At 34.5% G+C, this 16,595-nt stretch overlaps 1 protein-coding gene across 4 annotated transcripts in view; it reads left to right on the top strand.

Annotated features, from left to right (window-relative positions):
- Positions 1-16,595, top strand: part of PKIB (cAMP-dependent protein kinase inhibitor beta) — a 93,343-nt gene that overhangs the window by 36,796 nt on the left and 39,952 nt on the right. For 2 of the 4 annotated variants that reach the window (XM_016154001.2, XM_016154024.2), the window contains exon 3: positions 11,153-11,213. The exons of the other annotated variants lie outside the window; for them this stretch is intronic. The gene's annotated coding sequence lies outside the window, so the exon portion shown is untranslated. The remainder of the gene's footprint in view (positions 1-11,152; positions 11,214-16,595) is intronic. 4 annotated transcript variants of the gene reach the window in all.

Consider the following 16,595-nt stretch of genomic DNA (forward strand, 5'->3'; position numbering starts at 1 on the left):
TCCTGGTGGATGTGAAATGTAGTTCTTTGTGGTTTTAATTTACATTTTCCTAATGTCTATTGATATTGCACATCTTTTTATGTACTTATTAACCATTTGCATACCTTCTTTGGAGAAATGTATTTAATATTCACTGCCCATTTTCTAAATTGGGTTATTTATCTTTTTTTTATTTAATTATAGTAGCTCTTATATACTCTAGATTCAAGTCACTTATCATACATATGATTGGCAAATAGTTTCTCCACTTGTAAGGATAACCTTTTCACTTTTTTTGCACCTGGATATCCAGTTGCCTGCACCTTATGTTGAAAAGACTATTTTTTCCCATTGACTTGTCATGGTGCTCTTGTTGAAGATCAAGTGGTTATAAGTATATGTTTTTTTTCTAGATTCTCAATTTTATTCCATTGATCTACATGTATATCTTTATGTCAGCATCACACTATCTGATTACCATAACTTTGTAGCGAGTTTTGAAATCAGATATATGAGTTTTACAACTTTGTTAGATTTTTAAGATTTTTTTGCTATCTTACATTTTTTTACATTCCAGTTGAATTTTAGAATCAGTTTGTCAATTTCTGAAGAAAAGCAAACTGGGATTTTGATGTGGCTTCTGTTCAAATTTATAGATCAATTTGGGAAATACTGCCATCTTAACCAGACCCAAAATCCATTTATACCTTTCTTTCTTGAATGGACCCACTCCAAGGTAAAGGAAAATCTCTAGTGACATTCTCCATAGTATTGTTCTTGGCAGAGCTTTGTTTAATATTAGAAGGCATTTTTTTTCAATTCCATTGATGACGCAAGACTCGAATGGACAAGATTTGTGGAATTGATACTTATCTCAGACCAGATTGATGAACTGAAGCTAACAATATGAAATTTGTTAGCCTTAAAAGTAAATATCTATTAAGGTTCAAAAATTTAACTGCTTAACAAGCTTGGAAAAGGTTTTGAAAATATCAGATTATGTATAATTGATATTTTTTTTAGTTTGAGAAGAAAAGATTCAGGGCATGAAAGCTGGGTTTTTAGATTTTTGAAATTTTACATATTGAAGATGAAACAAAATGAAGCAAAAGAATAGGATGACATTATAAAGATATAGATTCAGCACTCTGAGCCTGCTTTATACATTATAAAATACTGTTTTGGTATATTTATTAGTTTAAAGTATTATGTAAGAAAGATTATCCTAATAATATTTGATTTTTAGGATAATAATTATCAAAAATGGCAAGAAACTCAACAATTAAAAAGATAATGTGATGTCCAGTATCTTCTGTTTACCAAATAGGAGAAAGGGATTAGAACATTTTAGAAAGATTCCTATCAACAATTTTGCAAAGGATTTACTCTTTTTTGTCCCTTTGCATAGTCAGAGTGAAGCTGTGGCACTATGGGTACTTTTTAAAGCTGACCTATTTTGCAGGTAACTTTCTTTCTTTCTGGTTTAAAAACAGAAAGCAGAGGTGTGGAGGAACATCTCTTCCATGAGTGAAATGGCATTGTGATTAATAATGACAATAATTGCTAATAATAACCAAATGCTTTATTTATAAAATTGGTAGAATTATTAGTCTCATTTACTAATGAGTGAATTGAAATTTAAAGTGGGTATGTAACTTGCTCAAAGACACAGAGCTAGTCAATGGCAGAGCTGGCATTACTCAAGGTTGTCTGAGTGTAGCTTCTATCTATGGTGGCCTTCCAAGAAAAAAGCTTAAGCAAAGAATCATGAAGGTTTTAGTTTAATCATGAAGGTTTAGTTTAATGGCTCAGTACCTTAAGCCTCTTATCCTGATTGTACCATTTCTTGTGTACTCCCTTTTAATTTAAAAAACTTCATGGATTCTAATACATCTCTTTGTTCTTTTGAGTGTGTTGCAAATTCTGGGCATAAATAAATGTGGTGATGGCTTAGTGACTGGCTGACTTGCTTTTCCTTGTGTCTGTTAACAGCAACAGGTCATGAGAGAGCACCAGGAAGCCCTAGAAATGCAAACTGTTTATAGACTTTTTGGTTCATCTCAAGCCATTTTTGTGTATTTTTTTAACCTATAATCTATTAATCTGATCCCAATTTTTCTTATTTTAGGAATTATTTACATACTTAAGGATGCTCTAATTCAAGGAAAGTCTCTAATCTGAGTAAATGTGGCCTGAAAGAAGAGCCTATTCAGTCATTAAGATTCTCTAGGTCAACACAGTTTATACCTATGACCTCTAAGGAACTGCTGATACTTCTTCACTATTGCCAAATGGATACCCCCAGAGGGCTATCATACAAAGTACCACAAACTGGGTGGCTTAATACAACAGAAATTTATTCTTTACAGCTTCGAAGTTAAAAGTCTGAAACCAAAGTGTTGGCAGAGGTATGCTCCCCTCCAAAGCCTGTAGGGGAAGATCCTCCCTTGTCTCCTTCAGCCCCTGGTAGCCCCAGGTATTTCTTGGCTTATAGAAGCATTATTCTAATCTATACCTCCATCTTCATATGACTTTCTTTCTGGGCTCTCTGTCTTCATATCGTCTTCCCTCTTTTTATAAAGTAGCGGTCATATTTGATTAAGGGCCTACCCACTCCTATATGACCTCATCTTAACTTGGTTATATATGCAAAGATTCTAATCTAAATAAGACAAATTTATGGATACTAGGGGTTAGGACTTCAACATATCTTTTTGGGACACAATTCAACCCATAACACCAAATCTGGTATTTGTGATACTGCTAGGTTGTGACTGATTGAGGCTAGTTCCTAAGAGAAACACAGAGATAAGTGGAATCATTCTCCTGAAAAATCATTTATTCTGTTAGCATTTAGAACGAACGCTCTTTTTACCACCTCTTTCACCAAAAAAAAAAAAAAAAAAAGGTTGCATTTTCATTATTATGTGGATTTTTCTCATATTGGAGGGGCCACAAGATGATGTTGCTTCAAATAATGCAGCATGATACGACAACAGTAATATTGCAACCTAAATTTCAACAACCACAAAATCAATAGAGTGAGCAAATGATGTGACTGAACTGGATGCGACATTCAGCGAATGATTGATGTGTGAAGCACAGCTTTCAGCAGCAGCTGCTTCACTGAGAATTGGTTTTAGTGAATCACCACTGCAGCTGCCATTTTTCTCTGAGCCAAATAAATCCTGACACGAACAAGGTGCTGCTATAGGAGGTGTAAATTCAGCTAGTAATGAATGTCAGTAGCCTACGTATGAGATATGTAGTCATTCTCAAACTCAAAGAAGGAGATGATTTTGACATTGAGTATATTTTTGTTGAGTTTTGTCTCTTTTTCTGTCTTGTCCATAACCTTTTGCCTTGAATCTTAAGGTAAAGCATCTCTAAATAAGTTAGTTCATCTCTAAAAAGCAAATGTGTTTAATGTAAAGAATTTAGTGTGTCTGGTAAATAATACTCTAGGGAAAAATACATTCCTGTAAAAAGTACATTAAGACTTTCTTAAATTCTAAATTTGGGCTTTAGTGACAGTAACAGTTTTTAAATTCAGCTATGAGTGTTGCTTGGAAGACAGTGTAAATGGCAGTTGTGAAGTGCATAGTCTGTACAGTTTGATGTACAAGATAACAGGTCATTTCTTTATTGGAGGGAAATGAGTATAAATTAAGCTTCATCTAAAAGCATTTATGGCCTGCTATAAATGCCTTTCCAGTTCTAAATGGATCATGAATTAGAAAAGTGAAGCTTTTTTTTTTTTTAGTTGACCCATTTGCCTGGATTTTTTTTTACTTTTTAAATCCTCAAAATGATGACAATGACAACAATGGTAAACAGAAACAGCTAAACTGCAACCCTTAGTGAAGATAAATAGGAAAATCAGAAATGAGTATTTCCATGTAAGCCGAATCTGTATGGATGAACTAAGTAAGTCTTCGTTGAGGAACTAAGTATGAAAACTTAATTTCGTTTACTTCCCAGAGATTGCTCTTACAGATAGTGCCCAATGATCACTCTTCAAAAGACTCTTTAAGAATGAATTTTTCTCAAAAATGCTATTTCAGATTTTTTCTTAATGTTAGGCAAAAGCATCTAAATCTCCAGCATGTTAAATAGTTAGCAAAGATAGGTGCCTCTGAATAAGATTCCTCTAATACATTTCTCTTTTATATTTTTTTAAGACTACAAGAGAAATAGCAATGACCGAGAATATCATGACAAATATTCAAGAGGAAGACCTTCAACCTCCCAAAATAATAAGGTCAAAAACACATAGGAATTCATACAGAGTTAGTTTTGAAAGGAAATGGATATCAGGAAGAGGAAAAAAAAGTCACTATAAAGTCAGTTTTATTAATGAAAAAAGTTAAAGTGCGTTTGAAAATTTCACAGATGTTTTCTGATTCTGTGTTGTAATTGGTTATTTAGAGGAAATTTGTCTTTCGATGAAGCTGAGTTTATTCTCACTTCTCTCCAATAAAGAAATGACCTATTATCTCGTGCTAGTCATTTAATCTTCTAAAGTGCAATTCCTCCTTTAGTACAAAAAAAACCCAGACACCCTAATAATGACTATTATTTATTAAGCTTTATGTGTTAGGCATTATACTAAGGCAGAAGTTTTATTTCCACATTATAAATAAGAAAAGTTGGGCTGAAATTGTCCAAGTTATAGCTGTTATGTTCTGGAGCCAGTCTGGTTTCAATGCTCGTGTGCATAACATTATACTGTTTTTATGTTAGAATCTCTCCCAGCATTAGCCTTCTCTGATCAAACCTTAATGATTGTCTGCTTTTCTTTTCCCAATGTCCTCATCATTGACACTGCATCTTAACCAGACTTGAGGTTAACATTGTCAAAGCTCTTAAAGCTCCCTCGGGCTATCTGTGCAGAGGGAAACTAAAGTAGGAAGGGTGTATTGTTGTGTTAGATTGTTATGTGCATTTCATAAGAACATCTTGCCTTACCCAAAGAGGCATGATATATAATAATATAATAATATAATAATATAATAATATCTATTTCAAAAACAAATTTTAGAATTGGGGATCTAATATGGTTTTTTTTTTTACACCTCCCCCATCTCCTACCTGGTACTCTGGGAGTGTGTCAAATCACTTTCTGGAAAATATGCAAGATGACAACGCATTTAATGCTAGTCCTGAACTGCCTTCAAGGACATTGTTGTGCTCCTTAAAAAAACAGATCAGGCTCCTTCGAACAGGGAATGGAGCATCTGGTGTTAAAATATAATGCCACTAGGGTGTCTTATAAAAAACTACTTTGAAAAAAATGTGGCATATCCAAGGTGACCTCTAAAGTATTGTTCATCACCTCTACTTTCCCACATAGGTACTCTTTGTTGCTATGGGTTGACTTAGTCAAGCACCACTACTATTACAACTTTGTGTTAGGCAGACTTGGGTTCAAATCTTAACACTGCTTGGTGCTGTCTCTTTGATAACCTCATGCTTGCTTAGGCATCCAATGGTATTACTATTTACTTCTGAGGGCTTTTGTAAGGATTCAGCGAGAGAGTATTTAAGACATCTGGAAATCATGAGCACTCAGCAATTGTTTGCTTCTTTCTCTCCCAATAACCTGGTATATTCGCTTTTCTATATTACGTAGCTTTCATTGGCTTTCCTTTGTGAGCATAAATGTGTAGATGCCAGGTCTAAATCTGCTAGTATGAATATAACAGTATAAAGGTTAGTACTTAAAATTTTAACTCTATTTTCTTAATTAACATCAATATTCCTTTATTAACTATAACGCCTCATAGTTTTCTTTTTAGCCCCAGATATACCTATTAAACTGTTTTGAGTCCCATAGAACACATTTGAGCCCTATGAGCTGATTTCCTGGTGTTTGAGAATTACGATATAGGCAAGAAAGTAATATAGGCTAAGATGTTTAATATTGTTGGAAGCTTTGCAAGCAAACATAAAGAAGCAATGAGTAGCTTATAATAAATTTTCATATGGTGCTTTGGTTTTGTGGTTTTTACATGACACATAGTAAAAGAGTATAGGGGCTTTCTTGAATGATCAGAGTGGCTTTCAGATTATATGCTAAATGCCAGGAATTTTAGAATTCACACAAGCCACACCAGAGGAGATGGGCAGACCAGATGGGGGTGAAGTGTAATAATTCTGCAAGTTGAATACTAAGTGCCATGAAACACAATCCCTCTTGTCTGCACCCCTGAGACCCCGAGATTTGGACACTCTCCCCTTATACTAACTAAAAATGAAAGAAGAGAGAGAAAGAGAGAGAAAGAGAGAAAGGAAAGAAAGGAAAGAGAGAAAGAGAGAGAGAGAAAGAAAGAAAGAAAGAAAGAAAGAAAGAAAGAAAGAAAGAAAGAAAGAAAGAAAGAAAGAAAGAAAGAAAGAAAGAAAAGAAAGAAGAAAGAAAGAAAGAAAAGCATTTTTTCCCCTCAAGCTAGTTCAATTGTGCACAGCAACCTTTGTTAAGGTATTCTGCAACCATTATAAAGGAGAGGTCATTTTAGGGCAGACTTACTTGGAGGAATTACTTGATTTACTTAGAGGAATGTATAGTGATGTCTGGTCATTATGCGTAGAAAGAAAAAAAAAGAGGGAGCGTGGAATTCTAAAATTCAAGTCAGTACTAAATAACTTTAAAAAGTATTGATTATGAAACTCAAGTATAATGCTGGAAACAAGGACAAAACTATTCTCAAAGCAGCTTAAAGACCATGGATAATGTTCTCACTATATGAAGAAAAGATTACTAAGACTTCCCTTCAAAGGAAAGGAGGGGAATATCAATTTCTCATACAAAGTGAATTAGTATGATTGGTTTCATGAACACATAGTGGTAAAAAATCCTGAAATTTTCCCTGTTGTCCCTTGGGTAACTCAAAAGTACATTTTACAGTCTAAAAGATAGAGAGAAAATAACCTTAAGAAAACGTCAATGTAGTGAGCTTAATCAATCTGAAGTGGACAGTGGAATGACTAACATAAATCTTTGGTCTGTCTTCTTCCCAAAAAAATGTCCTCCTGGTTGGATTTCCAAGGCCAGGTGGGGAAGGATCGTTGGAGGGCATGGTACAGCGATGTTGCCTGAATATTCTGGAAGACTGGTGACCTTCAAGTAATTGGAATGTCTCTGACAAATGATACAGATTTCCAAATAATTGCTTCTTATAACTTTCATCTTGCCAGTCTTATATTGACTTCAGCATTTAAATGTGAAATTTAGATTCCCCTTCATCTTTGAATGTAACTTAATAAATTCGAGGAGGTTTTTGTTTCATTTTGTTATTTCTTCTCATCAACATCAGCCTTTTGAAAGGATGAGGACAATAACAAAACACTTCTTCAATTTCTCTTTATTCCTCTCACCTCATTCTCCCCCTATTGTGAGAATAAAGAAAGGACAAAATGATGTAAGTACCTATTGCTTTTTGCTCTCTGAGAATTCTGGAAATTTAATTGAAACTAAAGTATGATTTAGACCTGGCTTGTTCAGAACTCTGATGAATGCTTTTCTATTTCAAGAAATGATTGCTTTAATTTTTCATGAGAGCTTTAAACAGATTTAAAAAGTTTAGACCACATCAAATTCCTTTTAAATTTGTTTGTCATCAAAGATTAAGGTTAATTCCATTCGTGTTTTCAATCACCAGTCTTCTCTTAAGATAATGTTTTTTCTCCCTTTGCTAATTACTGCCTCCTCTTCCTGCTTTCTGTGAGACTACCTTATCGTTCATTTTTTATGTACGCTGATGTCTTTTATTGTGAGATTCGATCAATTTTCATCTTTTCAACTATATAAACTATACAAATTAACTGAAAGTTCCATTTTCAATTTTCTCCTCTTATGTTAGTTCGCAGCCTCCTCGTCATCTGTTTTGTTAGTCATTCTGTTATCCTACTTTCCTAAACATAAAACTGTGTAACTGTTTCAGCTCATTGCTCTTCTTCATTCACTATAGCTATCACCAACCACATTTCTGAATTTTTTCATTTAAAAAATATTTTTAATATTCACCTGTATTAAGACCTTGGTTTGGTAGTTATAGCGAAATACAAAAATAAAAGTGGATTAAACACAATGTAGTTTAGTGCTGTCTTATGTATAGCCCAGGTAGATGGTCCAGAGGTGGTGTAATGGCTTGACTAAGTTATGGGTGCAGGCTCTTTCCATTTTGTTGCTTTATCCTCCCAAGGAATTGTCCTTGTCCCTTGAGAAATGATGGCTCACCACCTACCTTCAGTCCAGTATTCAGAAAGAGGAAAAGAGGAGGGAGAAACCATACTCCCCTCTCTTTAAGAGTACAACCTAAAAATAGAACACACCACTTCTGCTTATAGCTCATGTTTAAATGACAAAATCCACTTGCATGGCCATATCTAGGAGCATGGGAGGCTTGGTAATATGGTCCTTAGCTATGTACCTGGCTAAACTTTCTATTTTTAGAGAAGGAGAGAAACACTCTTGGGAGCCAAGCAGCAGTTTCTGCCATACTTTCCTTTCTCTAATTTTACCGTCATTGCCCTTTGGTCAGCCTTTATTGCCCAATGCGAAGATTATTTCTGGAAACTAATAGCTGGATTTACTGTTTTGTTTACTCACTATTGATTCATCCATTCTTTCTTTTGAAGAGCTGGGGGTTTTTTTGCTTTTTTTTTTTTTTTTTTTGCTTTTAAACCTCTGCTCAGTAGTTCACAGCATAAAGTCTGCTTCAAATATCTTTATAATCTAGTCCTTTTCTACCTTTTCCAGTCTTTTTTCAACCTTCGTTTATTCATTAATTTATTTACTTATCCATATATGTCATACTATATGTCAGGCATGGAATCATTCATTTTCCTAAGTTAGTTTATTTGAATTCTGTGGACAGATAAAAAACATTCTCAGGAATGTCCATGCTCTCTACCGTCACCCTGATTCATCTTTTGATAGTGGGTTTCACCACTTAAATGCTTGAGAGGTTAAAGGCATCTTAAGAAAGCTTTTTAAGATGCCTTTAAAATGTGAAGTGATTAATTTGCTTTTAGGAGTCAGATGATGTTCACCTGACATTTTGAACTTTCAGGTTTTTACACATTTTAAAACTATGATTTGCCTTTAAAAACAAAACAAATATGGAAAAGAATGCTTATTGAAGTAACTATAACTAGATTTAGTAGCTCACTGAAATTGTAACATGGCTTAAATACAAACAAACTAACTAAATATTACCTCATGTGTCATAGTTCTCTAGTTGCTTATTTGTTTCCAAACAGTGTAACCTCATTTTCAGTCCTATAGACTGAGGTGTGAAGGTCTATGTCACACCATGCACCTTGACTGGGCTTTGTTCTCCAGATACATTTTTTTCCCTCCTTCCACAATCCTAGGTATTATAGAGGCAGGCATTTACATAGCACAACTAATTTAATATCATTTTTATATTTGTACTTCCTTCTCTCAGAGAAGTCACTAGACTAAGTTTAGCATTACAGTGAGGTACAAGGGGCTGAGTTGTACAAGTGCAGGGTCAAATCTTTATTTAAAATTTGGTTATTTTGTTTAGTGTGTATTTTTTACGGTAATTCAAATTCATAAAAATTTTATATTACAATATTATTTATCTTGATTTCTGAGGTTTCAGTGACCTCCTGAAATCTTATATTTAAGATGCACTGGATCCTGATCCTTTATTCAAAATATTTGCATATCGACATGGCTGACTGCTTGAATCATTAAAAATTTCAAGTCAGAAAAATATATATTTTGAAAAGAAAATAAGTATTCATTATTTTACCAAAACCTAGAAGCAAACATTACCTTAAATCCTATCAGATCATAGTTTAAGTATTTACATTTACAACTGAGATCAGATTGGAATATGCAAGGAAGCCAGTCCATGTAAACAAGACAGGAGTATCCAAAGGGAAGATAGACAAGCACCCAGGATGAATAATTTAGCTACTTTATTACACTGTCTTGACATGGCTGCTCTTGTTCCATCTGCAGCCTGGGAGCCTCATCGCCAAAATGGCAATGTGACCATGTAGTTTTCAAACTATATCCTTAGAGGAGGAGAGGAGGAGGAAGCGATAGTAGGTAGAGCCTCAGGCTTGAAGCTGTGTTAGGCAGAGCAGTTCTGCTTGTATACATCTTTTGTATTGGCCATCTGCTAAAGAGTTTATTTGGGGGAAAAAATAATTTATTTACTTTAAAAAAGTTTGAAAATCACTGGACTAGATGATTTTCAAGAGCTCTATAATTCTCAGCTCTGAGTATGCACATGTTTCTAATACGATGGATTTCTGATGATTTACCCACACCTTGATCTGCTCCCCTTGCAAGTCTTGAACCACCCTTTTGTGAGACCACTGGTGTTTTTGCCTTGGATATCTCAGTTGTCATATATATCACTAGCTTTTCTCTAGATTTAATTGTAGCTCCGTGAGAGAGACGAGAGACAGAATTAGACCTTGTATAATAGCAACATCTTGTAAATCTTGCATCCTATATTGAAGTTCAGGAAGAACATAGTAGAACCCCTGGTTATGTTTATTTTACTTTAAATTTCCATTAACGTATTTAACATATGTGATAATTATAATAATAAATTATATTAGTATAGTGAGTAATACTTATAATTTATAAAAAGAAACATTCATGAATAGGAGATGTGTGGTCAAAACATTTTTTTTTTTTTTTTTTTTTTTTAGTTAGGGACGTGTGGCTTTTCTTTAAAGCTGTTTAGAAATTACTTCTCTTTTATTAGTAAACTTTCTGATAACTGATAATTTAAAGGATCAGTAGAGATTCTCTGTGTTTTAATCTTTAACATATTTGGGTTTAGCATATTCTCTGTAAATCCAAATTTCGATGTGTGTGAGTCATCAAAAATATGTATGGAATATTATTCTCAAAGTCCATGCATAAGTATATTGGGATGTAACATAAGCTGCAAAAAAATGGATAGGGAAAATAATTATGTTACTTGTCTTCTATTTTTTGTTTGTTTGGTTTTTTTTTGTTTCTATAGTAATGAGAAGAGATAGGTGGCAATTCATAAAATAAAATAATTAATCATAGAAGAGATACACAAATTAAAGGGATTTTTTTAATGTGCATTTTAAAGACGCAAATAACAATGTTAAGTTTTGTCTAACTGACTTTAAACTGGACTCCTCTTTGCAGTTTCTACTAGATCTTTTCCAAGCCCTGTATGCAAGTGTTTGAAAAACTTAGAACTACAAAGGTATGTTTTCTTAAGCTTGTATTTTAGAGGTGCGTATTTTCATTATATTACATAAATTATGAAGTTTAGAAAATTTGATTTTTACTACTACTTTCTCTATGATCTTTTTTTTTTCCTCATTTATTTTTCTCTTCCTCTTCTCAGTTCCTTATACTCAACCTGAACAAATAGATACACAGTGAGAGGAACAATGAAAACCATATGTGAAACCGCATATAGGAATAAGGTTAAAAAAATGTCTGCTTTTGATTTTAAATTCTTCCAAGATGATAAAGTGTACATTCAGGCAGCTCTAAGTCTGAAAAGCACCTCATACACCTTGACATTCAAACAGATATTTGTCATATTCTTTCTACCATGTGCATAGCATTGTGCAAGAAGAATGAGTCACAGTCCGTGCCCTCAAAAACTTATGTGAGGTGGGGACAAGAAGGCAGGCACTAATCAGAAATTAATAATATATGTGATAAGTTCAACAACAGAGATATGCCAGTGTTTTAGAGCCCAGAGGAGGGAACCTACCTAGCCTGTGGGGGCAAAGAAAGCTTCTGGGAAAAGTGTACTCAAGTTAACCCTAAAGATGAATGAATGTTCATTGGGAAATAGGGAGAGAAATGAGGGCAATAAACCTCAGCCACGGAGAAAATATAAACAAGACACAATATTAACATTGGCTAAGTGTGCCTGCAGAACTTTAGGATTAGTGCAAGTCACAGGTTCAGCAGGTGTGAAAATAAAGGTGTGAAAATAAAGACTCTGCCAACTCCTCGAGTATACCACCATGTACCCTGTGAAAGGGGCTTGGACTTGATTGTATAGATGATAGAGGAGGCTGTGAAGGATTAATCATAGAATGATTATGAGTAGATTTACTTCCAAACAATCTGCCTGCAATCTATATAAAGAGTGGGTTTATAGGAAGCAAGAATTAAGTACAAAAATAAATCATTTAGGACAGTGTTGAAGTAGTTCAGGAAGAGAGAATGGCAGGCTGACTAGGGCAGTGTAGTGTGGCGGAGGGAATTTTTTACAAAGTGTACTATTTCTCTGAGCGGCTAATATGAAACTGATGGTATTCGTACTCCTAGTATTTTTCACCCTTCTTGCGTCAGGTGCTAAGTCCTAGGACACAGGGCCCATCCCATGAACAGGAATTTTATGTATGTAGTTTATCTTGATTTCTAGGAACAAGATAGTGTAGGTGCTGGGAATTTTGGTAGCTGTTACGAAAGATGCAAAAGATGCAAAAATTGTCTATAGTCATATTCCAAAGGTGTGATATGTTTCTATAACCTCTCAAAGATGTAGTCATACCAAGTTTTTTTTTTTATGGTCATTTTTTCTATGGCTACAAATATTTGCTATAATGTTTAGTCATAATTTAGGAGATGACTTCCTCAACTTGACATTAATCTCTGAAAGCATTAATGAAGTAATTATCCACTGCATTTTATAATTGGTACTCTTAGGCAATAAAACCTGTTGTTTGAAATGAGATCCTTTTGCCTCTTAATTCAGTATTTTATTGTAGAATTGGAGGTTCTACTCTTCCCAAGAGAGTCAGACAAGTCATGGTGTTTACTAGTTTTAATTCAATAATAAAAAAAAAGACAAAATGATTAAAGTTTGATAGCCAAACTAGATTTTTACCTTTTCTGATTCTTTATATATATATATTTATATATATATATATATTTATATATATTTATATATATATATTTTAATTTACAAGAAAAAATGTTATCAGTTTCTTCCTAAACTTGTTAGAAATAATGTATTTTAATTAGAGATTTGTGAGTATCCTTTTCTTTTTAATTTAGGAAATTACATATGATTTCGTGGAAAACATGGCTCCTTTAGTTAAACACTTGACAGGATATAGCTAAGCTATACAATTGCTTATATTGATTGGCATGCAAAATTTGAATAAGAGTAAAATCACAAAAATCACCCCTCAAAAAGCAAAACAAAGAAAACAAACCTCAATCAAGAAACCTTCCCACATCTGTCTAGTAAAGGTTCGATTTATTTTGGGGGAATTTCTTTTTCTTGATGTCATTTTCATTACTTATTCCTCTTTGTGAAAATATCTGTGTGTGCATATATTTTAGAAGGAAGAGGAAAAGGGTAGGGTGTGAACACAGACAGGAAAAGAAAGAATTTATATTCTGTTAAAAGTTAAATGGCTTTGGACAACCTTGTATTTTCCATTAATACTTTTAGCAAATTTTTTAAATGTTAAAGCTAGGTCCATTTGGTTTTATTATATTTATGAAATGCTTATTATTGTGCTAACCCCTCAAATTGTCAACTCGGTAATGAGAAATCTAGGAGACCTTTCCTATTTCAATTTAGCAAGAGATCAAGGCAAGCACATCTTTTCACAAACAGAAATTTTATTTGATGAATTGAGAAGAACCAGTGTGGGAGGGACATTTGTCCTAAAAATGTATCTGTAGTAATACCATTTTATATTTTATTCTTTGAAAGACATTTCAAGTCTAAGTCTTATTCTAGCACTAAAGCAAATAGCCAGCATTTTGAGCTGAACATCATAAAGTCTAAGGCTTGTGATATAATGACAGATTAGAGAAGCAGAGTTAGGTAGCTATGGTCTGAAGCTGGACGGGTTCCTTACTAGGTGTGTAAGACCTTGGACAGCATAGTTCCGGGCTTTTCAACTATAAATATTTACATTTCTAGTTTGTTAACTAGAAATGATGACTACTGTAGATGATTTTATGATTCCAGGAAATCCCTGCAACATTGTTCCTTAGTAGTCAATAGTTATTTTATCTTGGTTAATATGTGATTATTATAATGACATTAACATTTGCGTAGTAGCTAATAAAACCAACCAACAGGAACTGACAGTATTTCTGACTTGCTTCATCAGATAAGATCTCAGCAAATTAATGAGAACGTGTACTGAACTCTTAATTACATATTCTGTAGCAATATAGGCTGTTCCTTAGCTATGTGGCAATAGTTTTCAGTTCTAATGCGCCTGTTTATGAATCTGGTGGTTTGGGGCAAGTGTCCTGAACTCTCTAGTGCTTCGATTTGTTAGTAAAATGAGAGTAAAAATGCCTATGTTACCAGGCATTATTGTCACTATGTTAACAGGCTTATTATGGGGATTATATAAAATGATAAAACAATGCAATCTAAATAATAATGTAATAAACCTATACTGCAATAATAATTTTTTCTTTACTATATTGTTTCATAGATTTGAGGTTTTGTTCACATAATGATTTATTTCATTTGTCAGCATATATAAGCTATTTTATGGAGGAAGTTATTCATAAACTCACTGAAAAAATCATATAAATGCACATTTTTGGCCACATTCCAAGATATTTTTAACAAGCATCTTAGTTAATTCACATTAAAGTGATCTACAAGATACACTTTGAAAAACACTAATTTTTCTTTTAAAATGATCCCCAAATTACAGTAGTTGATTACCAAAGTCACATGTGAACTTTATAAAAAATATGTATCACTAGGGCTTCACCTTGGATGACTCTGATTTGACAGATCTGAAACAAGCCTTTAGAACTCATGTTTCCAAAAAGTTACCATGCTGATTTTGACACTTGAAAACCACTGCTTTACAGCCTCACTGTATATCTAACTTTTTATTGATAAAGGTTTTGGTTGTGTTTACAATAGGTGGATGAGGAAAAATCATTGTGGGTATGTGCTCCGGATTGAGTTACAGGAGTGAGAAGGATGTTTCAATGTCTTCATTTGCATGTATTAACCAGACTGGCAGTCTTCTCACCTTTGGTTGTGGTGCGGCTTTAAATAAATCTAAATGCCAAGCCCATAAATTGCAGAATTCCTGAAAAAGAAAGGGCTGTTAGAGGCCATGTCTTTCAAACCTGTTACTGCACAAAAAAGGAAAGAGAGGCTCAGAGATTTGTCCAAAACTTCAGAGCAAGACCTGGACTTGCTCTTGGATTTCTATCCCTAGCTCAGTTCTGTTTCCATTACAATTGGCTGGCTCTGACTCCACCAGTTCAAGAACCTGCAGCACCTGTGAAACCAGCATCTCTAATGCTGGCTGTAGGCTTCCTGGCAGTAGAAAGTGCTCTATGAGTCAGCTTCTCTATTTAACTGTTCAGCAGTCTGAAAGTTAGACCTTCTTCCTTTCCAACTCCAGTTCTCTGCCATGAAGAAAAAGAGGCAAGAAGACTACTGAGAGACACAAGTTACTCACCAGAAGAGGCAGACTGTTCCAGCAGTGGCATCATCTTCTCTATCTTTTTTGATTCTTTTTCTTAGCCAGAGATGTCCATGCCTTTTCTCAAACTTTATAACTCTCAGTGACGGAGTCCTTATCATTATGTCTATCTTTTCATTCTTGCATTATATTTTACGGTGTCCCTTGTCTCACTTTAGTTGCTCTTATTTGGACACTGTTTATCTCCGAGTGTCATTAAGTTCAACAAATATTAAGTATGATTCTATCCCAAGAACAGTCTTGGGTACCAGAGATGCAAAATGAATGCTCCTAATTTCAGAAGAATTCACAGTATCATGGAGGAAGAAGACTAGTATGGCAAAAGCTGCAGGAACACTTGAGAAAGCCACAGGAGCCTTGAGACACTCTTAGGGGAATCAAAAGTGACTTTGGTGAGGAAGTGACATTGATCTGCTTTGGATCATAGCCAAAGTCATAATCTTCAGTATAAATATATAACATTTTGAAACCACGCAAAGTGGATGTTTCTAGGTTTAATGAAGAGAGCTGCTGCAAATGATATATTTATGAGGCAGGTAGCATCATGATGAGAGAAAGAGACACTACGACATGTGGCAGGAGACCTAAGTCTTCTCCTGAAGCTACCGCCCTCAACCTGTGTGATTGTCGGCAATTCAATCAGACTCTCTAGGCCTCATTCAACTACTCTTTCAATTCATTCAAATAATGAAATTCATGTAATAGACTATCCCACATACTGGAATATAGTCAGGTGGAGGAAAAGTGTTTCCCAGACAAAGTGCTGTCTGAACTGAGGCCTCAGTTTTGAGTGATTGTTGACCTGGTGAAGAGAAGCTTTGGAAGGAGAACCCTCCAGCAAGGAGGAGCCACATCCATCCATTGGCCTGAGCCTCAACGTAAAGAGAAGTGTGTCTGAGAGTTACAAATCCTGAATGGGGAGCAGTTTCCTTTAACTATTGGATCAGAGAGAAGAGAATGAATGTCAAAAAGTGAGCCTGAGAAGTACACAGAGGATAGATCATGTAGAGGGGTATTAGTCAGGCTAAGAAACAGTGTAATTTTTTCCTGGCATAAGAGGAGTGAATGAAGAGCTGTATAGTGAAATTTGCTTGGCTATATAAAGAATGAGCCAGAGAGCGACAAGACTG

Source organism: Rousettus aegyptiacus, unplaced genomic scaffold (assembly GCF_014176215.1).
Source record: "Rousettus aegyptiacus isolate mRouAeg1 unplaced genomic scaffold, mRouAeg1.p scaffold_m13_p_1, whole genome shotgun sequence".
In the NCBI taxonomy this organism is placed as follows: domain Eukaryota; kingdom Metazoa; phylum Chordata; class Mammalia; order Chiroptera; family Pteropodidae; genus Rousettus; species Rousettus aegyptiacus.